We start from the raw sequence: 9,257 nt of genomic DNA on the forward strand, positions 1-9,257 counted from the left end.
CCAGAAGCACCCACCCCAACGGCGTCTCCCACTCAAAACCTGGACTGATTCTTGGCCTCCCAAGCTCCCATTTCTACAGTCTTAACCCCTGGAGGCTCTGTCTGCCCAAGCCGGCACCACTGCCCTTCATGAAAACCAATGTTAACTGTTTCTAAAGATTTTAGTTTCTAGAAAACTTAAGAAGGTTCTAGATGGCTTGTAAAGTGGAGGAAAGCAGCATCTTTTTACTCTGGTGAAATTAACAATTTTAAATGGAAGGGAGTTAACATTAAGTGACAAGTGTCATACAACCAGCCATGACTCTTTCTGACTTTGTTGTGGCTGTAAATGATTACCATAGGCAATCAAATCCCCAGCTCAGCAGAGGAATGGATTGATGGTAGAACCACCATCGGCATATTAACAATTTGACCTGAAAACTCCCAGGACAGTTTGGGATGAGGAGCTTGTATTTAATCTTTATAGACTGTCTCACAGTCACTTAGGGCAGCTCTTAAAATACAACCAACAAGAGCACAATAGGTCTTAAAGAACAGTCCCGTCTCTGTTTAGGAACTTTCCATTTCAGCCAACAGGAAAGGGTGAGGGAGAATGGGAGAATAATGCACTTTTCAGACAGACCCAGGGTTGGGCCCTGACTCACCACTAACATCTGGGCGAGGTGTTTAACCTCCCTGAACCTGCTGCCTTCTCTGTGAAGTATCAATAAAAACAGACACCTGCCTGATGGGATTCTCATCACGGTAAATGAATAAATGTAGGACAGGTCGTAGGATGTAGGCTGACACCCAGCAGGCAGCAAGAAATGTTCCTTTTCTGCCTCCTCCTGCCCGTCACCCCACCTCTTGGATCTAGAAAACAGACTGTGCCGCTGACGCCCTCATGGATGCTTGGCTCATAGCCCATGGGGTTTCTAGGCAAACGCACGGAACTTAGGGTCCTGATAACAGCTGGAAGCTGTGGCGTCCTTCCTAGGCAAACGCACAGAACTTACGGTCCTGATAACAGCTGGAAGCTGTGGTGTCCTTCCTAGGCAAACGCACAGAACTTAGGGTCCTGATAACAACTGGAAGCTGTGGCGTCCTTCCTTCTTCCATGTTTTGTCCTACGTGTCTGTATGTGTTGGTGCATCTCATCTGCCCAATAGCCTGACGTGTGCATGTAAGACGATCATGTCTACCTCTTAGAAAAGGTGAGATTAAGGCAGAGAGAGATGAAGACATTGGCCGATGGCCACCTAGACAATCGGCGATGGAGCCGGCATTTCACCCCAAGCCATCTGGCTGCAAAGCATGCGTAGCCATCTTTCTCTCTGCCTCCCACGGCAGAGGGCAGCACGAATCACACGTGCAGCCTCAACCACTCTAAAGCAAAGGAGCTGAGCAGAGAGCAGGGGTCTCACAGGGACGTCCTCACTCAGCAGCTAGAAACGCAGGCTGCAGCCTTTAATTTACAGAGCTGCACAGAAACTAGAAGGGACTGGAGTCCCTTCCTGAGTCAGACAGGCTGGCACAGGATGACTGGTCAGAAAATGTCCCAGAAATGGCTAAGGCAGGCTCTGAGGCCAAGAGAGAAGGGGCCATGAGCAAATCCACTCATTCTCTTAGGATATTTGAATGCTACATGGGAAGTCAAAGTCTCCAATAACCAGACTTGAATAAACTTGCATTTATTACCCATCTATCGGGGATCTCACACACATTCTCATTTAAGCCTCACAACACCTCAGTGAGGTGGATATTACCTACTTTGTAAAAGGAGGGAGCAAAGCCTCACTGATGTAAGGGGATTTTCCCAAGTCCACCTGGCCACGTGTGGCAAAGTTGGATGAAGCTCAGTGAGTCCCGATTCCGTGTCCACTCTACTGAGTGAGAATAGGGTATTTGCTACAGGATCCATCTTTGTGGGCACTCAGACATCTTCTAGGGCATCCCCCCTTTCTTCCCACTCACCCGTAGGGTCATCACCCTAACTCTTAGAACAGGCTCACCCAGCTCCCCGCCAGGAGGAAGGCACACACCTCATGTCCCAGCTCATCTGGCTGGAGTCAGACTAGCCAGATGCAGTGACGGCTGCATCCCACGGGCCCACAGGGGCTGGCGGAGGCCCTATGTGACAGCTGCTGCAGCTCAGCCCATCTGGAAAGGCTCGTTTTGCTGAATACATAACCCTTCTGAAGACCCTCGGGTCAGAGCTGAGGGATGCATATCCTTCTGAGAGAAATCCTCAAGAGGAGAGGGTGGCCCAGGACCGCCCAAAGAACCCCCCCTTCCCCCACCCGATGCTGCTCGCCAGCGCTGGGGAGGCAGGAAGCCAACATTCCCCAGAGGCAGAGACCATGAGCTTATTGAGTTTCGGGAATCTGAGAAGGAACATACCCAACACCTACCATACTCCCCCAAGCAAGGAAAGGGGCTCCCTGAGTCCCAGAGGCTTGGGGGAAGGCCCAGAAAGTGGCCCCATGAGGCTGAAGGAGACGGCTGCTGTGGGCGTGTGGGGCTCTGACCCAGCTTCTCACGGGCTCCCAGGAGACAGACAAAAGGCTCACACAGCCAGGGGAGATCTCATACGGCAGCTGCTCTGACCAGAGGCCGCTCATGAACTCCCCTTCAGTCACTCAGCACCCCCGGGGCAGTGGAGGGTGTTGGCAGCTGCCAAGAGAGACTCTCACCCAAAGACAGGTCTGGGTTTCCCCGGAGAAAACGAAACCTGAGTCAGCTGACTTCCTCAGGCACTTTCTTGTCAGGCTCACTCGAATAAACAGATATTAGAGCTGGACTCGGGGAGCCACAGCCTTCTGTGCTGCAAGCGCTTCCAGAATCAGGGTCCTGCCCCCACCACCAAATGCCACCTAACTGAGAGAGAGCCTCCCTCACTCAGCAGGGGTTCTGGCTCCACTGGCCGACGGGCCACCCCTGCTAACACTGGACGCTTCCTCCACCTGGAGCACCTCTCCTTCCTGCCTGCCTTTTGATCCAGGCCCGGTGCACAGGATTGCTGCTTCCCTTCTGCTCTGCTCCACACCCTGGACGCGCTGACTGGGGGCACGCTCCTGAGAGCCTTTCTAAGCCAAGTTCAAAGGCCACGTAGTGACTGACCATGCTCTTCTACCTGGAGGGCTCAGTGCAGAGTCCATCACATTCCTCACCGACCAGCTCTGCGACCTTGGGCGGGACGTGAACCTCTCTCTCTGAGCTATGGCTTCCTCATCTGTAAAATGGGAATGACAATACTTATATCAAAAGGCTGATGTGGGGATCCAGCGCAAGGCTGTGGATTTGACCCCTGGTTGGGGAGCTAAGATTCCCACATGCCTTGAAGCCAAAAAATCTAAACATAAAACAGAAGCAATATTGCAAAAAATTCAATAAAGACTTTTAAAAAATGGTCCGCATCCAAAGAAAGTCTTTTAAAAAAAAAAAAAAAAAGGTTGTTATGAATATATAGAGTGGGCAGACCTATAGAGGCAGAAAGCAGATTTGCGGTTGCCAGAGGCTGAGCAGCATGGAGGAATGGGGAGTGACTGCTTCCTAGGTCTGGGGTTTCTGTTGGGTTGATGCTAATGTCTGAGATTAGATAGTGGTGGTGGTTGCATGACCTGGTGAATGAACTTGATGACACTTTTAAATGATTACAATGGTAAATTTTATGTGATATGAATTTTACCACAATAAAAAAGAAAGTTTATTATGAGACAAAGTGAAATGGAAGTTGTAGAAATATTGATTGCAGAGCCTGAGATACAGGAGGTCCTCAGTTTCAGTTCAGTCACTCAGTCATGATCAACTCTTTGTGACCCCATGAATTGCAGTATGCCAGGCCTCCCTGTCCATCACCAACTCCTGGAGTTCACTCAGACTCATGTCCATCAAGTCAGTGATGCCATCCAGCCATCTCATCCTCTGTCGTCCCCTTCTCCTCCTGCCCCTAATCCCTCCCAGCATCAAAGTCTTTTCCAATGAGTCAACTCTTTGCATGAGGTGGCCAAAGTATTGGAGTTTCAGCTTTAGCGTCAGTCCTTCCAAAGAACACCCAGGACTGATCTCCTTTAGAATGGATTGGTTGGAGCTCCTTGCAAGAGTCTTCTCCAACACCACAGTTCAAAAGCATCAATTCTTCGGCACTCAGCTTTCTTCACAGTCCAACTTCCACATCCATACATGACTACTGGAAAAACCATAGCCTTGACTAGACGGACCTTTGTTAGCAAAGTAATGTCTCTGCTTTGGAATATGCTATCTAGGTTGGTCATAACTTTCCTTCCAAAGAGTAAGCGTCTTTTAATTTCATGACTACAATCACCATCTGCAGTGATTTTGGAGCCCCCCAAAATAAAGTCTGACACTGTTTCCACTGTTTCCCCATCTATTTGCCATGAAGTGATGGGATCAGATGCCATGATCTTAGTTTTCTAAATGTTGAGCTTTAAGCCAACTTTTTCACTCTCCTTTTTCACTGTCATCAAGAGGCTTTTTAGTTCCTCTTCACTTTCTGCCATAAGGGTGGTGTCACCTGCATATCTGAGGTTATTGATATTTCTCCCGGCAATCTTGATGCCAGCTTGCGCTTCCTCCAGCCCAGCGTTTCTCATGATGTACTCTGCATATAAGTTAAATAAGCAGGGTGACAATATATAGCCTTGACGTACTCAGGAGGTCCTCAGCAGATTTTAATTTCCTTCCTTCCTTCAGAGGCTGCCTTTCTCTTCAGATATCTGCTCTGAGATGCTCATAGGGGGAAGCCACATGTTCCTCATAAACAAAAGCCTTTACCATTAGCCAATAGGAGAGTGTCTGATTACACCACACCCCCTTCCCACTCCTGCTGGTGACCCTGTTTATTTTGAGAAAACAGTTTTCTGGAGTCTCTCGTGTTCCGGTATATCTTGTGAATGGAGACACTATCTTGACTATAGGTTATCTTTTCAAGAAAGTTTATATAGCAAGTGGACTCAGAAGGTAGATAGCATCCCCCTTCAAAGTAAAGGGTAGGTAGGCTTACTATCCGCTATAAAAGCAATGGGCCCCCTAAGCTCAGCGTTCCTCTCCTGTACTGCCATCCACAGCACGCACAAGTGACATCCGGCTCTCTTTCTGTCACCCTGAGGAAATTGAGGATTGGCACAAAAAGATTGTTCATAGCAAGGTTTAGCTAGTATCTCTCTTTTTTCCAGTCAGTATTTCTAATCATTGTCACTTGCCTTTCTTTCCCACAAGGTGCTAAGCTCCTTGAGGGTACGTAGTCAGCTCTATTTATCTTTGAGTTTTGCAGAACAGATATTCATAAATGTTTGCTGAGTGAATTAATGTGTGAATCAATAGATGAACAGAAAAATGGCATCCTGGCAGCTTACTCAACCCTCTCCCTTCCAGTCCTATGACTTTCTGAGCTCCTGCCATCATATCCAGCATTTTAACCACTTACCTTGCCAGCTAGTTGCCTGGCTAAAGCCATTCAACATAGATAATTAGACCCAAGTTCATGGGAAATAGATGGGGAAACAGTGGAAACAGTGTCAGACTTTATTTTGGGGGCTCCAAAATCACTGCAGATGGTGATTGCAGCCATGAAATTAAAAGACGCTTACTCCTTGGAAGAAAAGTTATGACCAGACCTAAACAGCATATTGAAAAGCAGAGACATTACTTTGCCAACAAAGGTCCAGCTAGTCAAGGCTATGGTTTTTCCTGTGGTCATGTATGGATGTGAGAGTTGGACTGTGAAGAAAGCTGAGCACCGAAGAATTGATACTTTTGAACTGTGGTGTTGGAGAAGACTCTTGAGAGTCCCTTGGACTTCAAGGAGATCCAACCAGTCCATTCTAAAGGAGATCAGTCCTGGGTGTTCACTGGAAAGACTGATGCTAAAGCTGAAACTCCAATACTTTGGCCACCTCATGCGAAGAGTTAACTCATTGGAAAAGACTCTGATGCTGGGAGGGATTGGGGCCAGGAGGAGAAGGGGACGACAGAGGATGAGATGGCTGGATGGCATCACTGATGCCATCGATGGACCTGAGTCTGAGTGAACTCCGGGAGTTGGTGATGGACAGGGAGGCCTGGCGTGCTGGGATTCATGCGGTCACAAAGAGTCAGACATGACTGAGCGACTGAACTGAACTGAACTGAACTGACTGTCTGAGGGCTTTGGATTGGAATGTTGGAGGGATCTTGTATCCGTGCCCAGGCCTGGACAGCTCCCAGACCATTCTTGCCCTGTCCTCCCCACTTTGTCCTGTACCTATAATACTCAGCTCCATCCACGTCTTCATGACCTAGTGGTGACCTCTGATTCCAATATGCACAAAAAGACATAGGTCTAGGCCACCAAACCACACATCGCTGGCACCACTGAACCAGCAAACAAGATGTCTGTTTCTCTTGTTTGTTCTTGTTAGGCCGAAAGTGCATCACAGAGCAGGTGTTCTGCTAATGTTTATTTAATGAGTGAATAGGCTTCCCTTAAACTAAATTAATTGCCTCCTTCTTATATTAAGTTAATCTCCTGACCAATGGTACACAAAATAGAACCCAAAAGGAGAGAAACCTGAAATGCCACTCTAATCATTTCTTTTGGCTCAGTGTGCTCGTGGCAAAGACAGTCTCCAGAATGGACAGCAATGGAATTTGATGCAACAGTCAGCCTTGACCTGCTAGAAGAACCCCTGCCTCTGAATACAGTTTGCTCACACACACTGTATAAAATGTAGAAGATGATGACAGAAGTATATCTCCTCTATATGCACTTGCAATTTCGAACAGCTACTTACCTTTTCTATGGGTTTTCCTAATGACTCAGCAGTAAAGAATCTGCCTGTCAATGCAGGAGACACAGGAGACGCGGGTTCAATCCCTGAGTCGGGAAGATCCCCTGGAGGAGGAAATAGCAGCCCACTCCAGTATTCTTGCCTGGAGAATCTTATGGACAGAGGAGCCTGGAGGGCTAAGTCCAGGGGTCATGAAGAGTTGGACATGACTGAGCAACTGAGCAAGCACTCACCTTTTCTATAGCAATGCAGAAAGGTTAGCCAGTTGGCATTTTGCCAAGGGAAGCCAGCAGTGAATTGCTGCTGAATACAGAGGCTCTGGGGCCTGTTCCTCGCATAGTTGGCAAACAAACTGCAGTGCTAACACCACAGCTCAGGGCACACGAGAGCATACAGACTATACGGCACCACGCACACAGCCTCCACTCGCTGCGGTCACCCTAGGGAGACTTGTCTTCTGTTCTCTGTGTGGGAGTGCTTAGGTGCTTACTCGTGTCCGACTCTGTGCGACCCCGTGGACTGTGGCCCGCCAGGCTCCTCTGTCCACAGAATTTTCCAGGCAAGAATACTGGAGTGGGTTGCCATTTCCTCCCCCAGGGGATCATCCCAGCCCAGGGATCAAACTCATGTCTCCTGTGTCTCCTGCATTGCAGGCGGATTCTTTACCTGCTGAGCCATCAGGGAAGCCCCTTTTTTCTCTAAAAAGTAGTATTTAACGGGAGATTACCCACCTTTAGATGCCCAGCCTCCCTTAACTCCAGAAGAGATCTGTGCCTGCCCATCTATGGGAATTTATACAATAAAATTAAAAGGCTCTGGGAAAATACTGGCAAAAACCCCTGTAATGTCTAGAGATAATTTCTTTCATTCATATTCTATGAATTTTATTCTGTAACTCTTAAAGGACTACCTTTGCTAAGTCACTTCAGTCGTGTCCGACTCTGTGTGACCCCATGGACAGCAGCCCACCAGGCTCCCCTCGTCCCTGGGATTCTCCAGGCAAGAACCCTGGAGTGGGTTGCCATTTCCTTCTCCAATGCATGAAAGTGAAAAGTGAAAGTGAAGACACTCAGTCGTGTCTGACTCTTAGGGACCCCATGGAGTGCAGCCCACCAGGCTCCTCCATCCATGGGATTTTCCAGGCAAGAGTACTGGAGTGGGGTGCCATTGCCTTCTCCGAAAGGACTACCTTAGTTCTAAATTACTGGGGTCAGTGGCAGGGTGGGGGTAGGGGGTTGGTGCACAGCTTGTCCCTCTGGTGTGCACAGTTTATTGGCTTGGTCAGTACAAATACTATTTACAGAGCCAGACGGCCTCTAGCCTCAAGGAGGTATTTTCCGTGTCTTAATTACACACTAACTACAATGGTTGTAAACATTAAAGCAACCCATTGAAAAGTGAAGACGCTTCATGATACGGGCTTAGGTAGAAGCAAGTGACTGGCTATCTTTTTCACTAATCTGTCAGTTCAGTCAAAAGGAAGAGCTTGCATCAGGCACAAACACTGATAATGATTAATCATCAGAAATATCAATATTTGGATTCAATTTCCTACACTCTTCTGGAAATGCAGACATCTGAACTCCCCAGGCACATGTATATTTTGACCAATTATTTTAACAAGCTCAAAGCAAATCATCATGGCAAAAACAAGTGTAAACAATTGCTCTGGTCAGAGAAAACAGATATTGAGCCATTTTCCTTGTGGAGAGAGTAGAGCTGCCACATAAAATACAGGATGCCCAGTTAAATTAAAATTTCAGATCAGCACCAAATAATGCAATATTTGGAACACACATATTTTTTAAAGTATTCTTTATTTACCTGGAATTCAAATTTAACTGGATGTCTTATATTTTTATTTTTATTTGCCAAATCTGGTTACCCTATATAGGAATGAAAGAGAAAAATTTTAATTCACATTTCTTAATGTTTTAAAATATAAAACACAGCTGCAGAAATGCCCCCACAACAGTAGCAAAAGATTCACACTGAGAGCAGGCTCAAACCCGAGGAAGGCATTGTAGGAGTGAGGGGCAAGGGGGCTGCTTCCCTGCTTTGTGAACTTCTCCAGCACGAAGGGCAGCAGAGAGGGCTATATTATTCATAATGTTGCCTTCCACTGACAGCCCTACAAAGATGCTCTGAGCAGAAAGCCCTGCCCCAGGACTTCCCTGGAGGTCCAGTGCTGAAGCCTGGCTCCCAGTGCAAGAACTGTGGGCTTGATCCCTGGTCAGGGAACCAAGATCCCCCTTGCTTCGTGGCCAAGCACGTGTTGGTCACTCTGTCGTGTCCCACTCTTTGCGACCCCATGCACTGTGGCCCGCCAGCCTCCTCTGTCCATGGGATTTCCCAGGGAAGAGTACTGGAGTGGGTTGCCCTGCCCTCCTCCAGAGGATCTTCCCCATCCAAGGATGGAACCTGCATTTCTAGTGTCTCCTGTATTGGCAAGCAGATTCTTTACCACTATGCCATCTGGAAAGTCCTCGTA

This window comes from Bos indicus x Bos taurus, chromosome 20 (genome assembly GCF_003369695.1).
Source record: "Bos indicus x Bos taurus breed Angus x Brahman F1 hybrid chromosome 20, Bos_hybrid_MaternalHap_v2.0, whole genome shotgun sequence".
Lineage (NCBI taxonomy): Eukaryota > Metazoa > Chordata > Mammalia > Artiodactyla > Bovidae > Bos > Bos indicus x Bos taurus.